This window comes from Lycorma delicatula, chromosome 3 (genome assembly GCF_047948215.1).
Source record: "Lycorma delicatula isolate Av1 chromosome 3, ASM4794821v1, whole genome shotgun sequence".
Lineage (NCBI taxonomy): Eukaryota > Metazoa > Arthropoda > Insecta > Hemiptera > Fulgoridae > Lycorma > Lycorma delicatula.
In genome coordinates this window covers 82,989,716-83,013,185 of record NC_134457.1, presented here as the reverse complement: position 1 = coordinate 83,013,185, position 23,470 = coordinate 82,989,716, and the positions used below count along the sequence as shown (strand labels likewise).

The 23,470-nt window shown below is 31.3% G+C and overlaps 1 protein-coding gene across 1 annotated transcript in view; it reads right to left on the bottom strand.

Annotated features, from left to right (window-relative positions):
- The window catches only part of LOC142321750 (protein spitz-like), a 429,978-nt gene extending 413,226 nt beyond the window's left edge, over positions 1-16,752 (bottom strand). The window contains exon 1 of the mRNA XM_075360091.1: positions 16,451-16,752. The gene's annotated coding sequence lies outside the window, so the exon portion shown is untranslated. The remainder of the gene's footprint in view (positions 1-16,450) is intronic.
- Between the last annotated feature and the right edge of the window lie 6,718 nt (positions 16,753-23,470).

Below are 23,470 nucleotides of genomic sequence, written 5' to 3'. Positions count from 1 at the left end.
GGAAGTAGATTAAAAAATGCAGCTTATCGTGTTTTTAATCCTTAGAGAAAAATAATACAAAATTCAAGGTTTTTTATTATTTAAGGTTTATTTGTTTTTATTTTCTTGCAGTTTCAAATATTTTCATGAAGGCAGGCTTAAAATGAACACTGTACAGGTTATTCCGTTATTGGAAAACGCCATCCATCTTGCCAACGAAAATAAGCTATGAAATTATTTTTTAGCTTATCTTTTAGTGCAATCATATTATCTTAATTTTAAAATGATAAATTTTTTCTTTATTTAGGTTTAGGTTTGCAAAAAAGGGGTTAAAGATGTTTTTGTTACAGTTTGTAGTATGCGTTTTAAATTAATTTATATCGGGCGTGATATTTATTCAACGTCGGTAAATTAACTTTTATATTTTTTATTAGAAATTCGGTAAATAATCCCCACAACATTTGAGTTGCTATCGTCCGGATTTTCATATTATTAAAGGGCCTTCCTCTTAATCGATTTAGAACTCAAGATAGATTGATAAATAGTTCGACGCGTGCTCACTACGTCACAGTACATATGGTTTGGTATCGTGGGTATAACTTTTCTTTGTGCGATCACTTAATCACGTATGAGTTGCAATATCAAAAAACACCAGGTACACGTATTCGGTTAATTTAGAAGTAACTCGTACTTTTATTGCCCACTGTATCAGTTAAGTGTAAAATAAAAATATACGTCAAAGTATAACCGTTTTAAAACGGTGTAAATGTTTGTATTAAGCGCCGTAGCCTCATGTAAGTGATCTTTTTTTTTGTGAACGAAAAAACGCTTTCGCGTTATCATCGTCCTGTAACAAATATAACTAACAAAAAAAACTACAGCTAAATTAAAACAAAACCAAACGATTATTTGATTGTTGCCACTCCAGTTACTGTAGACATATTAGTCTGGCCGTGGCTTTCGTTTGGATAACATCTGTTTTTTGTTTTGCCGAAAAAAATGATAAGTGTTTTAATAGAGTAAAGAATTGTCGTGAAATTTCATATGAAACTTGGAAAGACCGCTACTAAAACTTATCATTTATTAAAAAAGTATATGGTAATGAATGTTTATCACGTGCGCGGGTTTTTGAGTGGTCTAAGCGTTTCCAAGATGGCCGAGACGACGTTGAAGATAATGTTCGCTCGGGTCGCCTTTCCACGTCAAAAACAGATAAAACTATTGAGAAAAAATTGGTAATCTGATCCGATCTGACCGTCGGTTAAATAGTCTTGTCTTTAATCAAGGTCCTTGCTCAACTCAGTGACAATATAAGAAAAAAAAACGACCCGAATTGTGGAAGAACAAGTCATAGATTCTTCATCAGGACACGGCTCACAACACCGATTGTCTTTTTCTTTTCTTTTTTTTTGTTTACCCCCGGATCCACAGTTCTTATTTCTTCAGGGGATGAAATGAATGAATTTTAGAGCGTGTGAAAATGCCATGCCTGACCAGGATTCGAACCCGGGACCTCCGGGTGAAAGGCCGAGACGCTACTACTCGCGCCACGGAGGCCAGCACACTGCATTGTCTGTCAAGACGTTTCTAGCCACATATAACATCTCAGTATTAGACCATCCGCTTTATTCACCACCTGACACCATACGACTTTTATCTGTTTCCGAAGGTCAAATCTCCATTAAAAGAAACAACATTTCAGACCGTTGAAGCTAGTGAAAGAAAAAGCAGCACGTGTAATGAAACAGCTCACTGAAGAAGACTTCCAGCACAGTTTCTAACAATGGAAACTTCGCATGGAGCGTTGTAGGGATAAAGGAAGGGTGTATTATATTGAAGGGGATAATAACTAAATAGTTATAAATTTAAAATAAAATTTTTACAGCATCAGTCTCGTTATTTATTAGCCACACCTCGTATTACCAAAAATTTACAACTAATATCACAGTCGGAATCTTTGCAATAAGATAAATTTATTTTTTAAAAAAACTATTAAAATAACTCTTCAACACAAGTAGAAAATAAATAAACCTCAATATTAAATTTGGTGTAGAATATTAACAAGTCGTATAAATAACAACATCCGGTCAAAACTTCCTTATCATTGTCCAGGATTCGACGAATGTTTTCGGGCAATTTAAATTTACGACGTAAGGCCGCATAACATACGCAATCCACAAGGATGTGGCGCACAGTTACGGGACAATTGCATCGTAAGAATTGTGGTGCGTTTTCTCCTGACATCAGGTACCAGCAAATAGCTCTGGTATGTCCTATCCGCAATCGGCAGAGGAATATTTTCTGTTGACGAATTTGTCTGCGTGAGGAGTCCCATGGCAATACAGTATGTTTAATGTGCCGGAGTTTATTATCTACTGCAGCAGTCCAGTCTGCATGAATAGTGTTTTATAGAATTAATAAAATCGATGTAGTACGACACGAATGGTGAAGGATGGTACATACGCCTTTAGCAGCGGAATCTGTATGTTCATTACCCGGAATTTCGACGTGGCTAGGGATCCAGTAGAAACCCACTTGAGTGTAGCGATGGTTCAACACAGCGATTGCATTATAGATTTCGGTGACGATAGGTTTAGAATGCAAACCTTCTAAAGCTTGGAGAGCACTACACGAGTCGCTGCAAATACGGATATTTCGGTATTTTGGGTTAATAATATACAAAGCCTTATTGACATGGCCGAACATATAGGTTCTGTCATTAACTATGTATGCGTACACAACGGTATCTTTCTGTTTCGATCCATCCGTGTAAACTAATGCGTCTTGAAAGAAATTTGTTTGTCCTTGAAAGGAATTGGTAAAAAATTTGCTGAAAGGCAAAAGGAGTTATTGATTTTTTTATTGTATATACTAAAGTCAAAATTAAACTGTACAGGGTTGATTCTCCACCTAGGATATGAACAGGGATAAGTAGAAAAACTAGGTGTGCAACGTGAATGGTCCTCATATCTATGTAAATAAGAATTCGCAAGGACTGTATTAAAAATCGGATGATTTGGATGTCCTTTAAGACGGGCAGAATAAAATGCTAAACGCTGATCCCGTCTATTTCAATGTCCCATGTAGGTGTCCTGAACGTTCACCCCCAAAATGGGGTAACTATTCCCCAGAATAAGCATCCAATACCTGGATTCTTAACCAAAGTGAAGAATGAAGTAGTTTCCCGCTGCCTTCATTGAATAAAGGCAGCCCGATATGCTGCTGGCATATAAGAATATTAAGCCTCTAAAATGTAGGTTGTCACCTAAATTGCAGCTTTACAAATTAAATGACGTTTATTCTGCTCACTACATGGATTGACTGTATAATACGCAACATTAAGTTTGAGGAAAATAATTCTGAATAGTGCTACTTGTACCAAAGTTGTTTACATACGTCACAGTGATAAGGAAGACAGTAGCATGCAATGTAAACCAAAAGATAATGTACCTGCTTTCTGCGAGTAACAATGCATTGTGTATACAGTCTCAACTTATAAAATATTAAAAATGTAATAATAAATGAAAAATTATCTCCTGACCTAAAACGTAGGGCAGAGATAGTATTTATTTTAAAATAAGCACTTCCTTGTTTTTTAAATCCCTAATAACGATAATCTAATGTAATTATTTTTATAAACCCTAATAATACTATAGGTCCAAATAATCATTCATTCAATCATAACTATTAATTTATATTTTCATTTTCCAAAAACTAGCCGAAGGTACTAGTTTGTTGAAAACAGCAGTTTATTTATTAAAGACGACTAGTTATTAAGAACAAAGCTAGCAGTTTATCTTTTAGACGAGGGGCACTACTATTTCTGTTTTAACTTGCACCCTGTTAACAGTTCAATTCTACTTACCAATCTCTTAAAGCATTTAACCAGTCTTGTCTGTCTGTCTCTCTCTCTCTCTCTCTCTCTCTCTCTTTCTCTCTCTCTCTCTCTCTCTCTCTCTCTTTCTCTCTCTCTCTCTCTCTCTCTCTCTCTCTCTCTCTCTCTCTGTGTGTGTATATATATATTTGTGTGTGTGTGTGTGTGTGTGTGAGCGCGTATGTTACAAAACATTGTTATAGTCGTTTTAATAGTATGTTATGTTTGAATCGTTATTATACATAATAATTAACCAAAGTTATTGCAATAAATAAAATCTTTCCCAGCCATATAAAGTAGATTTCGTATATTTTACATGTTATTTTTTTATTTAACTGAAATAATGATTAATAAATTCTAATTTATGCTAAATCATTAAACGTAGACAAAAGTGTTCATACCATGAAATCAAAACGTTATTACATAAATAAAAAAATTAAAATTACATGTGATTATTAATACGCTTTTTTTTGTTTTCAAATAAATCAGAAATAACTCAATTAGAATTACTGAATAGTAAATAGTTCTGAAAGACAACACGTACAAAAACTTCCGCCATTTGTTTTGTCAAGGTGCTAGACCGATCTGGTACTGGTGATAGACCGATCGAAATAACTCATTTAGAAGGTAAAAAAAATTGTTACCTGGACAGTGGAGATAGTAAAGGGGCTTATAATAAACGTAAAAAAAAAATTTTGAGCGGTGGTGGTGGAGGGTTGATTTGAAGAGGTTGAAAAGGGGTGAAAAATGTTATTATTGCGATTTCCGACGAAAGTTGACGTCAAAAAATTTTGGTAATTGAAGACACAGAAAGGTATACTTTCACAAAGTTTCGTCGAAATTAAATTATTTTTGCGGAAATGAAAAATAAAAAAACGAAAACAGATTTTTCGCATTTTCCTCTGAAATTGAGGTTATGTAAAAAAGTGACCGCTATAAAAGTTGTAGATTTTTGCATGATCTACAACTTTTGTATCGGACATTTTTTTTTTAATGCCGAACCCCCCAAATCACCCCTCTACCACCTCCGCTCAGGCAATTATTTTTTTTACATTTATTATAAGCCCCTTTACCATTTCCACTTATAAAAGTCCACGCAACAATTTTTTTTCTCAAGTGTAAATTGGTTGGAGTATGACGCCGATTCAAATAAATAATTTTAGTTCACCAAACAGTCAGTTTATACGTTAACTTTTACAAACAGTACTGTTTAATCTGGTTTATATAAATATCAATTTTTTCTTATATAAAAAACACACAACTCGTACGTTTATAAAAAATGTATTTCAATTACTGATACAGAGTGCGACAGAATTGAAGTTCCCTTGACCGCAAATATAAGTATCATGCGTTACAATATTTGTTAACGGTGATCATAACAAATCTTTGACTTCGGATACCTTTAATCAAAAGCATTACTGCAAATGTGTGGTTTGTTTGTTAATATATACCCTACTTTTTGAAGATTTTATTGTATGGAACTTCAGATCAGATTCAGTTTACACTTTTGTAAGTCGAATTTAATATATATATATATATATATATATATATATATATATATATATATATATATATATATATATATATATATATAGATATAAAACTAACTAGAATTAAAATAAGTAAGGAATTTCGAACAATTGATACTAAACACGATATTTTTGTATTTAAATGATTCAACAAGTTTAAGTGCAACTTATATCCATTTACTACAACCACTCTTCAGGGCTAAATTTTATAATTTTCTTTTTTTAAAGTAACTATGCAGTGCTTTTGAGGGAACTATCCACTGTACTTTAGATTATACAAATTAAAATATATAGTAAAAAAAAATAATTTTACTTTTTACAAGAAAAAAAATTGAGCGAATGTAATAAATAATATCAGTGTAATGAACACTTCCGACAACGTACGTCCTTTCTTGGCAGTTAAAAATAAGAAATCAAAGCTGTACAAATACAATAAAAGCCGATATAACTGTGAGAAACTTAAGCAATAAAAACTAGCATGGGAGTTTGTCCAGCAGACGCGTCGAGACATTATGACTAGACGTCGTTACTGTAAAGACGTCGCTCGAGTTCAATGCATCGTATTATTAACTAGATGATAGCGGAGCGATGTAATAGTATTCCAGCCTCTACATTTTTCTGTTTACATTGCTGGCCGACACCCAACTGAATACTCATTTAATCCATCCTTCTCCTTTTTAAAACATTAATATTACTGTACATCATTAATACAAAATACAGTTACTTCTTTACATATTAATTTCATAACGCTAAACGGTAAAGATCAGCAAAGCAGCGAATTGCATAAAAAACGTTTACGCAAGCAAGGGTATGAATTTATCCGTTTATTGAGAATTGGATCTACAATAATGTACATTTCGTTCATTTTACTAAATAAAATGCATACTAGATAAAATGTCTACGTGTTTGTAGTACATGAAGGCCTAATCATGAGACAATCCCAATGTTTGAACCCCAACGATTAGTCGTTGGAATTTAAATACGTTTACCTAACACCCAGTTGAAGAGTAATCATGATTTTATTTTCATTTTAAATCTGCTGCATCTTGAAACAGCTAATCAGACACTAACTGTTTGGCAACCGAACGATGTTCGGCTGTTAACACTGCATAATGAAGTGGATTAGAAAAAAAGCTGGGACTTAAAAACGTGTCATGCAATTACGCGTGACATTAAATAAAGAAAATTAAAATTACAGAAACTTAATAATAACTAGGAGCTTTAATTTTTTTAATAAATTACAGAAAAAATAATATACGACTATTATATTTATACTGAATCTACACAGCATTTTATAATTCTTACTTTTTTTTTTAAACTTAAACATGTAAAGTTTGAAGCGCGCTGATTAGAGTATCGTGGTTAACGTGTTTAGGAATGACCGCAGTTGCGCGCGCGCGCATCAGAAATATCACAATAATACCGATCATCTTCAACTTAAAAATGGCCTTTTAGAAACTTATCCACGTAATGCAAAACCTTCAGTCAACATTTCATCTAAATACCTTTCTTTTTCCTGTTTAGCCTCCGGTAACTACCGTTTAGATAATATTTCAGAGGATGAATAAGGATGATATGTATGAATGTGGATGATATGTATGAGTGTGAATGAAGTGTAGTCTTGTACATTCTCAGTTCGACCATACCTGAGATGTGTGGTTAATTGAAACCCAACCACCAAAGAACACCGGTATCCACGATCTAGTATTCAAGTCCGTGTAAAAATAGCTGGCTTTACTAGGACTTGAACGCTGGAACTCTCGACTTCCAAATCAGCTGATTTGGGAAGACGCGTTCACCACTAGACCAACCCGGTGGGTTCATCTAAATACCTGAAACCTGCACAGTTTTCGTCTTTCAGTTCTTCATTCTTTTATGTAGGCAATCACTGGATTATTAAACCCTATAATTATGTTTGTTTTCCTCAAACGTTCATCGTTACAATGCCTTCTAATTTTGATAAAATCTATTAAGTATCCTGTGCTTCACCTTCTAAGCATTCATGTTATCTGGGAATCTAAAACGTTTTCTTCCCTCATACTCTGATCATCTGACACCTTCTTGAAGAAAATGAAGGGACTTTAACACATCTTTAGGAATTTTAATATTCACATTAAACAAGGCCAGGGCGGGCAGCATTCTTGGACCTTTCCTCTTCCTAGGTCAAACAATCTTCATTATCTTATACTGTGGTAGTCTTCTTATTTAGGCACAATTCTTGAATGAATGTTCTATGTTTCCAGCCTGTTGTATTTACTTCATCTTTCCTATTTATTGTATTTTACCCATCAAGGAAGTTCAGGTCTTTGTTGTTACATTTTTTAGAAGTTTACACTGCTTCTAAGCACGGAGCGTTTATTTCCCACGGTCGGAGCGGTTTCACGGCAGCGTCTGTTGCCTCGAGTTAAGTCTATGTTATGAGCCGGCCGCCGTGGCGCGAATGGTAGAGTCTTCGCCTTTCATCCGGGTATCCCGGTGATGTATGGCATTTCATTCGAATCCCGGTAAGGTATGGCATTTTCACACGCTACAAAATTGGCAGCGTTTGCTCCCCGCATTGAAGTGTTGCTATTATACAGACAGAAGGAAACGAAGTATTACCATCCGAAGATTTTCCAAGTTTTAGCATTAGGAAACGCGTCGAAACTTCTCTTTCTGTCGAAGTTAAAATTGCTTCCTGTTCATGTCCCCTGGACAAGCAAAACGTTGTGGCAATCAGCTGCTACAAAGGAGTCAACATTAAATTCATAAAAAATAAAATAATCGAGCAATAAGCAACTGAACTGCAAGACTAATAACTTTCTTCAAAGATACACTATATTACTAATATTATTTATCGTATAGAGAAATTCTATTAAACATTTCTGAATATAATAAGAACATTAAGAAACTATAACGACAAAAAAATTAATAATTACATTTATAACAAAACAAATTAAAAAAAAAATCAAATATATACCTAATTTAATACACGATGCTCAAGGTAATCACAAAATTATTAGCTTAAGAGTGAATATTAAAAAAATGATATAACTTTAACAAAGGAAATTAACAATTAATAAAAATTTATTATATCAATCAAAAACGTGGCCTCTGACTTGTCACATGTACTGTATAGATAAATCAGGTCACTTAAAATATACATAATCTGCATTCTATTGTTATGTAATAACGAAGAACTACCGTAATAGTACACCAATCACAGAAAACATATAATTCACAGTAAGAATGTATGTATATTAACTTACATCGATATTTATTTAAAACTAAAAAACGGCTGGGCCGATATGAATGACTGTTTTTATCACTGCCTTAACTGAAATTTGGTGTCAGCGTTGGACGTAAATTAAGTAAATCGAAATAAATCCAATACTGGGTGGGTAGTTAAAAGAACAGTATTTCGTATTTTACAGCGTCGTTTTTCGTTAGCAATATTCTGAGTCACCTAATCTGTAAGACACAGTTATTCTATTCTCGAGAATGAATTTTTAATAAAATTAAAATCTAGTAAACCGTCCTCGAGATATAATCGATTTAAAATAAAATTTTACTGCATGATGATTTTTCTACTTAGCCGAGCTTTAATTTTTTACAAGATTGCCCAAAAAGAAATGCAATGTATTCAGGGTGTATGTATGTTTGTTTGTTGGTTGTTTTTTCACCGTACAAATGAACCGATTTAGATGTTTGACCCCGCGTTGGAATTCTAACGTTACCAGGAGTGTCTTATAATATGTGTGTGTGTTTGTGTGTATGTGTTTAAATAAATTTAAAAACAATTATACTATACACAAATACTATATACAAAATTGTCACTCGTACGCTCTTTAATTATCTTATATTAAAGAGCAATGTTTGTCAACGTACTCATCTGAAAATTAAATGCAAATTTAAAAAACCAGAAGTTTCCGATTTCGACCGCTAAGTGGCGAACTCTAATTTTAGTTTTTTTTTTTGGCGGTCTTGTTTTCTAATTTTTAACAAATTTAAAACTTATTGTAGTAGGCGTTTTCTATATACTATAAATATTAATTAAACGTTCATCATCTACGGGATTTTGGTCTAGACCTGTTCCATTCAGCATAACCTTGGTCTTCCAATCTTATATCTTCCTACATGTTTACAATGAGGCACGAAAGAGAAAGCAACCTATCATCTATTAATCTCTCTACATGAGGATATCGATTGTTTGTGTGCGTTTTGACTGTATCATTTACGGCTGTACTTGGATCTCACTTTTAATGTCTTCATTCAGGTAATCTTATCACTTCTTAAGCTAAACTACCTACATCTTTTACACTTCTTAAAAATTTCATCTCAACCGTTTGGGATGTCATTTGTCTTCTTTGGTCCAAGATTCACGGACGTAATGAAAATAAGGTAGCACTCAAACTTTGTTAACACTTCAAGAACCAAGATATCAACTAGAAGGGGCTTCATAAAAATCATTATACTTCAACACCAAGAGGTGCTCATCTCATGAAATAATTTTTCGAGGTAAGCGGTATCTGTGTACTATAAATATAATTAAAGTTACGTCTGTAGGTAGAATTATTACGTTTATTTTCATTTTTTCATTGCGTTCGGTGCAAAATACAAGATTTCTCCTTCGACGGCAGTACTTTGATTTATTTCAATTTGTGTCCATTTTACTAAGACTGCGGAGTTACGCATTAACGACATAACGTTTTTCTTAACGAAACTTGAAAAATAAAAATTACTTAATTAGCCACATCAATTAACATTTCTGAATTCTCAGCAGTGTCTCTAATTCTTCATTTAGAATATTTACGAGTGAGCCACGCCCTCTGGATGAAAAACAGATTTCTGTATTTACTCTCTCAGGATGCATTCTTTAAGATGAATCGTTTTTTTTTATTTACACGCTCATGGCGGAAAAAATTCAACCGCTTAACATTAAGGAAAATAGGACTGATTTCTATTTTGACAGAAACTTTTTTGAAGTTTTGTTTCTTCAAACTTCTTGTGGAAACATTCTTATGTGACTTACAAGCTATACAAACATTTTTGTAAAGTATTTTAGGAGATAAGAATCGGGCAGTAAATAAAATCTGAAACAATATTCGTAAAATTCTTTAATTTTTTCAGTGTGATCATCCCAATGATTTTCCCTGGTACCCAGAGCTGTATAATTGTTAGTACAATTTAATAATCCATTAAAAAACTGTTTGTAGAACGTTTAATCTGATAGAAATGAAACTCTATACTTGAACACTACACAATATAGTACAATTATTAAGTTATAATCATGCAGTTCAAATGCCTTTTCAGTGGTCATATTTACAAATTACAGGATTAATCAAACGGCATCTATACAAAAGTTAACTAACTAAACTCAAAAACTAACAGTTAATAATTACAAACTGACTTTCATTGTATAACCTACTCTACTGTCAAAGAGGAACTTACTTGAAATTTCTGAAATAAAAATGTAATTGTAAAGAAATTTCTGAAAATCTGATTCTGAACAAAACAGGATTTTATGCAAGTGAAACATGAATAAATTATAAAGCTACAAAGAAAACATTTTGCGATGAATTAAAATGGACTGACAAAATTCAAAATAAAGTTATCACCAATCCCCTTCTTCTCCACCACAAAAAAGTGAAAGAGGAGTTTTTGATAAAAATCAAAAAAACAAGTTTTGAAGGCTGAATGTTATGATGTATAGAATTAGTTTACAGCAAAAATAGAGAGAGCAAGGGAGAGCATTGCATAAAAGCATAACTGAAGTTAAAGGATTAAGCAAAAATATTAAACTAACGGGTAAAATAAAGAAGTAGAGAAGAGGAAAAAAACAACAGAACAATGCATTAGTACATGTACTTAATTTCAGGAAAAAGATAATATGAAATTAAACTGATTATTCATGTTTAAAAAGTAATCTGATTAAAACATTTATGTACGTTCAAAAAAAAGTACGATTACTGGTTGAAAACATTAGAAATGTGGCAAATTATAAACTAACAATTCCATTCCAGAACTACTTTAATTCGTAAGTTCAATAAATTTAAATAACTTTAATATATTGCATTTTAGGAGGTGAGATGAGTAGATCCTGTTCTTTTTCTGTTCAGTCTCCGGAACTACCATAAGGTATTACTTTAGAGGATGAATAAGGATGATATTTATAAAAGTAAATGAAGAGTACAATCTCAGTTCGACCATTTCTGAGATGTGTGGTTCACCAATAAGCACTTCAGCCAATCAGTTTGTTGTGCAGCTACAAGACAAATAGAATCCCAAGTCAGTCTATGAATAGGCTTCCTAATAGATATCAAAGATGGGCTGGCTCTTTAGGAGCCACAGCATGGAATACCTAATAGGGTCAACCTGTATCCGCTGAACAGGATGATAAGGATAAAGGATTGGTGAAAAAGGACTAACTTCTATCAGAGTAATTTATTGTCTTGCCAAAGACTCTTCTTTAATGAAACTATACCATGGATTAAGAAGGAACTACCTTGCTTCTTAAGAGAGATTTTCATAAAAATTTAATAGCTTTGAAGCCCTATAATGCAAAACACACGCAATCAATCACCATTGAGATATGAAAAAACCGGGTCCAAAAAATCTTATAAATTACAATACTTTCCCTTAAAGTAGTCTATAAAATAAAAAGTAAATTCTTAACTTCAATAAATTCTATAAAAATTAGAAGTAACAACTTTTCATACTTAATTCATCTAACAATAGACATTAATGTTAAATCAAGGTTCTCCTCACAAAAGGATTACAATATTTATGAATGTTACCACTCACTTCACTAGGAAACACCTCCTACAAATTTAGCTAATAAACTACCAAATTTCAAATCCAAAAAGACTATTTGTTGTGAAACATAGGTCTGAATTCAAAAAGATAATTTACTCATGAGAAATTAGTTAACTGATAATTCTCATGAATTAGTCACAACTGTTGAACGATTTATTAAAATTAACCCTTTAAATAAATATTAAAAATAAAACCTTTTTATATTAAAATTTCTAAAGTAACAAATTGATATTTCCATTTAAATAGTTGTATGCTGTATAATTTATTCTATCTGTAAAAGAAATGTTCATTATAAAACAAACTGTGTGACATAGAATGACAATTCTAATACAGCTTTAGTATTTTGATATTACTCTTCATTGTGGTGATTTAATATGGCTCAATTTATAATTTTAACCTGTTAAAATTATTTCAAAATTTACTTACTGATAATGTAAATACGGCTTTTTTTTATAAGGTTTTTTTTTGGATAAGAGGTGATTTTTGTAACATTTGAAAAATGTCAAGCCTAACCAGGATTCCAACCCAGAATCTTCTGAAAATAAATGACACTATCAATCACAGAGATTTTAAACTGATAATACATATTTTCTCAAATCATAATGAAATGAATCACACTGGAAAACATCACAAGGCTGGAAAATAATCATTGGGAAGGGGGTGGGATGGTCCAATGTAGAAAATCCATTAAATTCTGTAAAATAAGCAAAAATTCCTACCTTCCATTATACATATAGTTAATTTATGTAACATAATATTTAGTTAAAAATGAAGCCCCCCCCCCATATAAAATAACAAAATTCAAACTCAAAAGTAATCTAAATTGTAAAACTGATAAATAGCCATATCACAGTATTCTTTTTTTTGGAAATCCTTTTATAACTCATAGCAATAATTTTGATCTTTTAAAACATAAGATGCTTTTCAACTAGTTTAGCACATAAAACATTATTGTGTTTCACACAAGGACATAAAACACAATAATGTTTTATACCCATTATTATTATTAATATGAATTTTATGCTAAAGGGCCTTTTTTTTCCTGTTTAGCCTCTGGTAACTACCGTTTTTAGATAATACTTCAGAGGATGAATGAGGATGACATGCATGCGTATAAATGAATGTGGTCTTGTACATTCTCAGTTCGACCAATCCTGAGATGTGTGGTTAATTGAAACCCAACCACCAAAGAACACCGGTATCCACGATCTAGCATTCAAATCCATGTAAAAACAACTGGCTTTACTAGGACTTGAACGCTGGAACCCTCGGCTTCCAAATCAGGCGATTTGGGAAGACGCGTTCACCACTAGACCAACCCGGTGGATTATGTCAAAGGGCCTAGGAAAATTTTACAATACAACTATATTTTTTATGCGCTGAAGTATTATTGTGGTGAAAAAACCACATGTACATCCTTGAGTTTGGGCGCAGCTTCTTGAGAGGTTCTAGACTTGCTAGGCAGGTATTCCTCAGCATACCACTTTCCCGTAATTGTCTTCTGAATTTCCATCACAACTTGCTCTAAAACTTCTCTCACACTAAATAATACGGCCACCATTCTTTTCTTTAGTGATCTGTATTTTCAAATAGCAATGAAGGTCTTCTCATCCTCGAACACCCACACTTATTCTGGGCCTTGGTCAGGGAGTCAAAATAATATAGCCAAGTTTTGTTACCTGTCACAATACTGTTCACATAAGAAGATCTCCCATTTCCAAACTTTTTCAGCATTTCATGGCACCATGACACACAACCTGGCATCTGATCATCGGTCAAGTTATGCGGCACCTAAAAGGTACAAGGCTTTCTAACTTGAAAGTGATCTCACAGAATAACACAAACTGCTGGTGTATAATGCCCAATGATTCCTCTATTTGCTAGGTCATATGCTTGTCTGTCTCAAGCATTTTTTATACTGCAGCAATGTTTCCTTCAGTCACAGATGAAGACAGTTGTCATGACCTTGGAGCATCCTAAAGGCCAAAATTCCCTTTTTCAAACTATTGGTACCACCTAAATAATGTTGAATAATGAGGAAAATCCTCTCCACTATCGGAGTCATTTCCTCTAAACATGATCAACTAACACTTAACCCACAAGCAAAATGTTCAATATTCAGGGTGATGGTATTGTGGTTTTCAACCATGATGATACCACTATCTCTTTCTTTTCCCTAATGCAGCTAAAAAGCAAATGTCACCGAGACAGTGAATAAACTACAGTGCAGTTTAGGAATTGTGTTAAAACTTTTAACACCCTGTAATGATCCGTTGTGTAGTATTGCAAAACGTTCCTAGTGCAATTTGTAAATATAATATCAACAATAATTTGCAATAAATTAAACTAATATAAATAATTATTTAAAATTATCATACCAAGACATACTTCTCCATTACCTATCCATTTATGATTCAACAAAGCATCAAGTCCACGATAGACCAATATGCTTACAATAAGCATAATAGAGTGACTTGCTAAGATTACAAAGTAAATAAGTACTGCACCAATAAATAGTTTCATGCTATGAGTATATTAGAACATTTTATGGACCATCATCCACTTTGGTATGTATAATCACTAAATATTTGACTGTTTAAATTTGCATATTATCTTTTCAACAAGAGTCCCTTGTTACAGTTCATCTTTAACATCAATTGTTTTCAAATATTTCTACTGACTTTTGTCTGAATGACAGTAAAAGTACATCCTCAGCGAGTCATGAAGAAGGAATGCAGTTATTTACAAAAGCACGGAACTACATGAAACAAACCTCAGATGCAATTAAGGTACCATAAGCAACTGATAACATATTGTACTTGATGGTAATTAAAAACACTTGCGTTTTAAAAATAAATATTTAAAAAAAAATTAAGTACATTATAAGTTATAAATTTAACTCAGAGAAGTGGTTGTCATTAGATAAGAGTCCCTATAGCACAACTTTTGAAATATTATCCAACATTAGAATACTTTCATGCTTTCCAAACAGAAAATACAGTGTATCTTAGATTTACTCTTTAAAAATTTACATAATTAAAATAAGACAGAAAAATTAACATGGAAAGATGAGTAAATAAATTAACAAACTAAAATTAAATTTTAAAACATCTCAGTGTAAGAAAATACACATAAAATATATTATTTTATTGCACAAATTTACACATCTTAATTCTAATTTTTGTTTACATATACACATGATGTGCACTTTAAATGGCAGTGAAGTTGCTACATGAATCACAATGGCTTTTTGTTATTTTTAACTATTCGAATAACCAAAGTTATTAAGAATGAAGAAGATTACGAATAACACGTAATTAGTAAAAAATTAATAACTAAAAAACTTTTTAATTTTAATTTTTTGTGGGAATAAAATTATAAACATCTTCAATAAAATAAACTCATAAAGAATAAAATGGAAAAACTTAAACTCGGTTTTAATAAAACTAAAATTCTTACACAAAATTTAAAATACAACCCATATCACAGAATAAGTTAAAATACAATCAAGCAATCAACTTCAGGGTAAGAGAAAACAACCAATCTATCCTAATGGTTTAAAACAATAACATATACCCATCACATGACCATATGTGACCTTATTGCAAATGTGTCCAATTAAAAGCTTTAAAGACTTTTTCTTTTTTCTGGAAAACTGATAATTTTACTGTTATAATAGCAAAATTAACATGAAAATCTAGATATTGTTCATAATTATTAAATTAGCTTCACTTGCTGCTGTAGAAGGCAGATATAAATCACAATTCAACATAAAAAATGATTTTGATAAATAATTAGCATAAAAACATGTCACCAAATGTAATTAATGATAAAAAAAACTTCATTAAACATTGCCTCATTAAAATAGAAAAAATAATACTGCTTAATCAAAACAAATTATGAAAAAGTGGGTAAAACTAAATAATTCATAAATCTACGAAACTTCTTTTAAATACTAATATTCAACAAATTTCACCAAATAGGCGGATAAAAAATCGATAATGAGTTAACAAACGACTAAGTAATATGATACGCCATCCTATTAATGACCATGTGTTAATAACGGTTTGTACTTGCACGAGCCAATGTTAAAATTTATTAAAAATCTTCACGATTCATGTATCTATCAAAGCAATGCGATTTTTTTTCATAAAGACAGTTGAAAAATTTGTAATAGCAAATTTGGAATATCGACGATCGTGAAGAACGTTAACCTTAAAACATCATATTTTAATGAAATAACTGCATCATCTAACATTAAAAGCGTACTTACATAGACAACCAGCTGTAGTCAATTATTTTTCAATGTATCGTTTACAAATTCAACAGAGTAAAATTTACACGTTAAGAATTTTTTTCAGTTCCAACCCGATCACATATCAAAATTAAAACCAAATTATAACCGACAATTAAAATTTAAAAGAAAATTACGACTCATAACGATAAACTGAATAATTTAAGAAGTGTGAGAAGAGTATATATTAAACACTGAAAAATTTCAAAAATACAAAAAAAAACATTGTCGTGTGCCTAGTCCTAAAAACCAAAACGTGAACCACAAACGTCAGCTGTAGCCGACTATACAAACGATGACGCCATCTTGATGTTTACATCAAATTTTTTTGAAAAGTGCATCGTAGGAAAAATTTCTTGTAAATCCAAAAGTTTTTTCTATCTTTTTTTCAAGTAAACTTATCATATCAATAAAACAATATAAGTCGGTTACACATGTAATCACATATTATTTATTTTAAATTTTTTCTGAAGTTTTATACCAACGCTATCTAGCAGAATATTGCTAAACTGCTTGCTGTCAAACTTATGAGCAACTGCCAGATTAAAATACGACTAAATAAAGGTTGTTTCATTACTTAGCTTACACTGTATGCTATTAAACTATTCTTTGCTCTATTCTTTTATGTGAAATCTTCATTATGTATCTTATACTGCAGGTTAATTTTATTCCTATAATTAATTCTAAGTATGAGTTATATAGGTAACTATGGTAGGATAGTAGGTTCAGTTATATTTTAATGGACATAAGTCATTTTTAAAGTTTATTATCATTTAAGATTAAGTCACTTTAATACAACATGTAACTAAATGTTTAAATATTCTGCATGTTAGAATGAGATTGCTCTACAACATAGGTCAGAGCAGACTTATAAAATTTCCAATTAATTAAAACAAAAAAAAATTGGTTAAAATTTATACTAATATATAGATATATAAGAATATTAAAACTACTGTATTGTTCTGTTGAATAAGGAGACAATCAAAATAAGAATTGAGATGGATGGATACAATAAATTAGATGTTAAACAAAGATCCAGAAAGTTCATTCTTTTTTTTTAATATGATTATTTAAAATGTATTAAACAGTAATACTAATTCTGTAAAAGAAAATCATTTAATTTTATTTTAAAAATACAAAAAAGTGTAATATATATATATATATATATATATATATATATATATATATATACACACACACATGTGTTTCTAAGATGGTGGGCTGGCTATACTTTTTTGCATTTTAATTGTAAAATTAAACAGAAAGTATCCCCTTAGGAAAAATGGCAATTTCTCCTTCATTCTCCCAGTCTCCATTTCGCTATTTTTATATAAAAATTTATATCTCAATTTCAGATTGAGGAACCACATTAATATTTGATAAGTGTCTTGGTAATAAAGTTTTAAAATTAGTAAAAAATCTGGAATTAACACCTTCGCAAATTACACAATGGTGGCCATGTTTATTTTTCAATCCATTATATCTCCATAAACATTAGTTTTATCAAAATTTATGTTATTTGCTAAAATATTAAGCCTTTTATTTTAAACAAAATGACCTTTTATTTTTTTAAATCGGTTAACAAAGGCTGAGTTATGCCTAAAAATCGATGCAACTTTGTGTCTGTTTTCATGTCCTCCACTTTATGTTCAATTTGATTAAATATTAATTGTTATTTCTTGTTAAATCTAGTATTGTAAATTTATATATGTATATATAAAAGAATCTTCCTTAGCCTTTGACTGGAAGGATCAAGGAAAAACCAAATATACATCAGGAATACAAATTTAATAAATAAAAAAAGGAATGTTCAAAATTCTTATTAATACATAAAAAACCCTGGGCAGTTCCCTTTTTTCCAGGTAATATCACACATGGCCATTCCTATTCCTCATGAGATTTATATATTGATCTGAATGCTGGGTGTTCTGTTTTGTTTTTTCCCCCAAATTATTTCTTATATTTTTCTGATATCGAAGGGAATTTTTTAGAAAATAATTTAAGTATACTGTAATTTGTCTTTAGGATACCTTAATTAATTAATTTTTTAATTAATTTTACCTTAAATTTTTTAATTAATAAATTAAATAATTTAAATTATTTATTAGTAAATCTAGATAAATAAAGTTCTATATTCCAAATTTTTGGCTACATTCCTTAATGTGATATTAGGTGACGTATCATTTATAAAAGCTATGATGTTTTTTCATGGTGACCAACTTAAAACCGATCTGCTACAAAAAACATACAGTTGTGCCATGTAAAACTGTACAAAGAAATGAAAACGTAAGTTAAATTCTGTACTTACATTAATAAAAATATGATAATTGAAGTGACGTCCTGCACAATGTAGCATTTATGTACTTGAAGAACATAATGAGAGTTAACTGGTGCAAAATGTTGTCAATACAACATATTGTTGAATGTTTGCCTTCAATTCATCAATAGTATGAGGATTTGATTCATACTCTATCATTCAAATAGCCCCAAAGGAAAAAATTGCAACTAGATACACCAATTTTCTATTTGTGAAAATCAGTGGATGCTTAAACATCTGCTTACAATTAAGTCATGTTGTACGAATTAATATTAGCAGATAAATAATACCAAGCCTCATCTGAAATTAAATACAGCATTGGGTCTATCTGTCCGTTGGACAATGTTTTTGAGAAGCCAGTTGCAATAATTAAGATATTTTGTTTGACTGTTCTTTTAAGATTTTAATATGATAGGTTTCAAATTAAAATCATGAATCTTCTGCAAGATGTGAATTTTGCAGCACTTTTTATGGTAACGTATAAGTACATTTCTTTCAGACCAGCAGAAATTCTTCTCTGAATATTGGCTATGGGCTCTTGAGTCCTACAGGTTGCCTATTTTCATTTTATGTTAGAAACCAACCCAATTGTACACAATTTTTAAAAAATTGTGTATGCTTCTCTTTGCTGGAATACTGACATTTACAGATTTTTCCACAGATATTTGCTATGTTTCTGAGAGGTTATTGTATCCTTCATTCAGTTATTGTGTACTTTTAAAATGCTCTGCTAAATAATAATAATAACAATAATGAATAGTGTTAAATTAAAAATATAGCTTGTATCATTCTCCAACAGAAAATGTTTACTGTGGCTACATGTTGATAGAAGTTGAAATTAATGAATTTTCTGCAGTATTATAAATATGTAGTAATTCAAATGTCATTTAACCCAATTATTAGTTTATTTTTCTACAATACCTAATTTTGTTTTAGGTACCATTTTGCGTCCCTTGATGCCAAAGCATCATGTACATTTTACTCTTTCCCCCTCTATCTCTGGTATAGTAACTGCTGATATAATTTGTTTTAGAATGAAGTTTCTTTAGGAGTAACAGGTGCTTAAATTATTTAAAAACAAAACTAAAGCAAGAGTGAAAGAAGGATTTTACGAACAAATTGGTGAGCCCATTTGCCACAAAATATGGCAATTCTAATCGAGGAACACATTGTTCTCATTGAACATGTTTTTCATGAAGTGACACGTATACCAATTTAATGAAGCCCAAGTTTTCTGAAAATTTTCCAAATACTCCTGTTCTTCACTGCAATGCAGTTCAAACTCTTAACAAAAAATTTTGGGCAATAGGTTCTGCTGAAGATGCTGATCAAAGTGGAAGACCACCTAACTAAACGAACAGAAGTTGCTTGATACTTCGGATGCTATGGCTGAAAGTCTATGCATAAGTTAGCACAGTAGCAAAATATCAAACTTGCTACTCCACATAAAGCTTTAAGAAAAGAACTGAAGCCTTTCCCCTATAAAGTAATGTATGTTCAAGAAATTAAACTTACAAATTATGCCAAAACGCTAAATTATTGACAATGGTTTAAATATTTTATTGAACAAAATTCCTTAGGTATCCTTGAAATTATGTTTTTTTTATAGATGAAGTAAGGTTTCATGTGGGAGGGTATATTAATTAACAAAATACATGACTGTGGTTACAACTAACCTCCCATGAATTATACAAACAATCGTTACATGAAGTGAAAATTGGAGTCTGGGACTGGGCGAGTAGAAACCACATTGTGGATCCCATCTTTTTTGAAAAATAGTTAATAGTGACCATTATTGTGCTGTTTTAACAAACTTCATTAGTCAGTTAAGAGAAGTGTAAATCAATCATGGTTGGTTCCAACAAGATGGCGCCACAGTTAACTTGTCAATGGCTTTTTTATGAAATGCCTTCATGAATCATTTTGAGGGGTTTGTAGCCCACACGGTCGCCCAATCTGACTTCCCCAGACTACTTTCTATGGGTCAGCGAAACAATCAGTTTACTGCAACAGAACATGCATGATTGACAAACTAAAAACCACAATAATTGTGTACATATTAGACATTCCAGTGGTACATCAGCTAGTTCATGTTTGAAAAGAAACCGAAACATGTGCACTGTTGTATTGATGTTGGAGGAGGTCATTTTCAACACCTTTTATAAAACTATTCCAGTTATTGTAATATCAGTTTCTATAAAATAATGAAATAAATATACAAAGTAATAATTAAGAATGTTTCAACATTTCCCGTCCATAATTCCAGTGCACAACAACTTTCCGAACCCACTGTATTACTGAGTCTAATTAATGACTCATCCTGCCTTGGCAATCCAGGAATTAAACATACTTCAGATACACTCTCTAAATGAACAAGAAATATAGTTAGCTATGAGCCCTGATGCAACAAAGTTGCACTAGACAGCCAGAAACATCCTGATTACAAAGCAATTAAGACAGTTTAATTCATGAAAAAATATAAAACTGTGTGGGGCTGGTTTTTCTTATTTAAGAGAGGTCTTCAAAATTAAAATCATGTTGATAATATGAATGTGTAGCACAGTTTTTAAAGTGAATTTTAAAAAAATACACAAAGATGCATTTTTAACTTTACTTAATGATCAACTGGTGTTGAAGTTTTAATAGGTTCAATAATACTGTTACTTGCAATTATAATTTGAACAGACACAAATAGAGCAATACAAACATCTGACCAGCAGTATATAAGCAATCACAGAACAGAGCATTTATCTTTTGTAATATGTAGAATTTGTGTTTTTATTATTAAATTTTAATGAAGATTAAGCCACAAATAAAGAAGATTCAAGACAAATTTTTTTATTACCATCTTACACATGTTCTTGCATGTATTTTAACAAGGAAAATAAGATGGATGAAATGAAAGGTAAAAAAATGTCAGACCTTGTTGGGAATTGAACCAGATATAAATCAAGGTATAATCTTTTTAACACAAAGATAGTTTAAAGAATGAAGAAGAAAATGGCCTTTGGTGAACAACACCTTTTTTTATAAATTTAGATATAAATAAAATGTAATGTTTAATATAAAACTTCTGATTTACACACACTCACAAAGATGTTACTTAAATAAATGGAAAAAATGCAATTTTAATTTAAAAACTTCATATGACTTGCTCACTTTATTTAGCTACTCTTCTTTAATGATTATGATTTTTGTCTACACAGCCAATCTTACACTCCTCCATTCCAATCTATCTTAGTAGCACTCTCACACTATCTTGGGGTAGGGGAAAGGATACTTTAGAGGCTTATTAAATTTGTGAATCTGTTTCTTGATTTTTAAGTAAATCAAGAGTAAATTGAATTGCAGGAAAAATTGTTATTATTGCGATCAACACTTATTTTGTTGGTATGGGACAGTTTTTTTGGTGTTTAAAGACCAAATCAAGTAAAGATCTGAGTGCACAGTCTAAACTGAAGCTGAAGCTGATGCTGAATGTTTAACAGGTGCAAGATATGTTGACTTCCTCACATTCACTTTTCCCATTCTTTGCATTCAAACTATTTCATATGTTGTAGTTACAAATACTATCTATACCTATAATTTTCACCTAATGCGATAGCACTTTCCATTATCAGTATTATGCTTTATATCTTCTTGTTAATATTACAAGATTTTCACTCAATTTGTTAGAACTGGAGTATAAATCTGTATACAGAAATAATTGTAATGTTAGACCTACAGCCTTTTAAACATTTTCCTCTTCTTAAAACAGCTTTTTTGAGCATTAAAAAGATTCATAGATTAACTTTATGGAAAAAACAGTCCAAAATAGTTTTAAGAATCATAAACTGAAGAATTTGGAAATTCAGAGAAAAAGAGTTGCTGACATTCTTAAACTCCAAATATTGTGTTAACTAAGAAGAGAAAGTAATGGTGGTGTGGGAAAGATCATAAGGATTGTAAAGATAAAGAAGGCCATAAAAAGTTATCTATCATATTGAAACACTGAATGTTTGGAAACTGCTTATGAAATTTATAAAGGAGTAAAGTCACAGAAAAAGGTGTGAGCAGAGCGAAAGGGTAGGTCACTTGCAGAAAGGTTGGAGAGAACTTAAGTGAAAACCAGAAGTTACTTTAATGACAGTAGAAATACAATTTGCAGTAGAAGGAAAAAAAACCCATTTAAGTTATCAAGATAAATACCCTGTTTGATAGCCTAGATAAATAATTATATAGATGATTATATCTTTGGGCTGTTTGAATGTTAATGAAGCAATAAACCAATTTCTGCAAGTTAATTCCACTCAACTGTTGATGTCATAATTAAGAGTTTGCATTTGATCAGATAACAGTAGCCAGAAGTGGGAGTTTACAGCATATGAAAATTAATGTAACAAAATGATGAAATTATCAAAAAATATTAAAGGTAAATATAAAGATTAGATGTTTGCCTCTTATGTAAATAAAAGCCTTTAAAAACCTAAGAGTTTTTTCTTTAAATACAGGTTATTATTGACTAAGAGAGATGTGCATTGGAATATGTCTTCAAACTATGAAAAACTTGAATAAAATTTTGAGGAAAGGTTACAGAGGATGTAAATAAAAAACAAAATATCAACAAAAAATTATGAACTTTACATATATAAGACATAATGAACCAGAGACTCTACTAATGATATCTAGTGTAATGTTTGCAC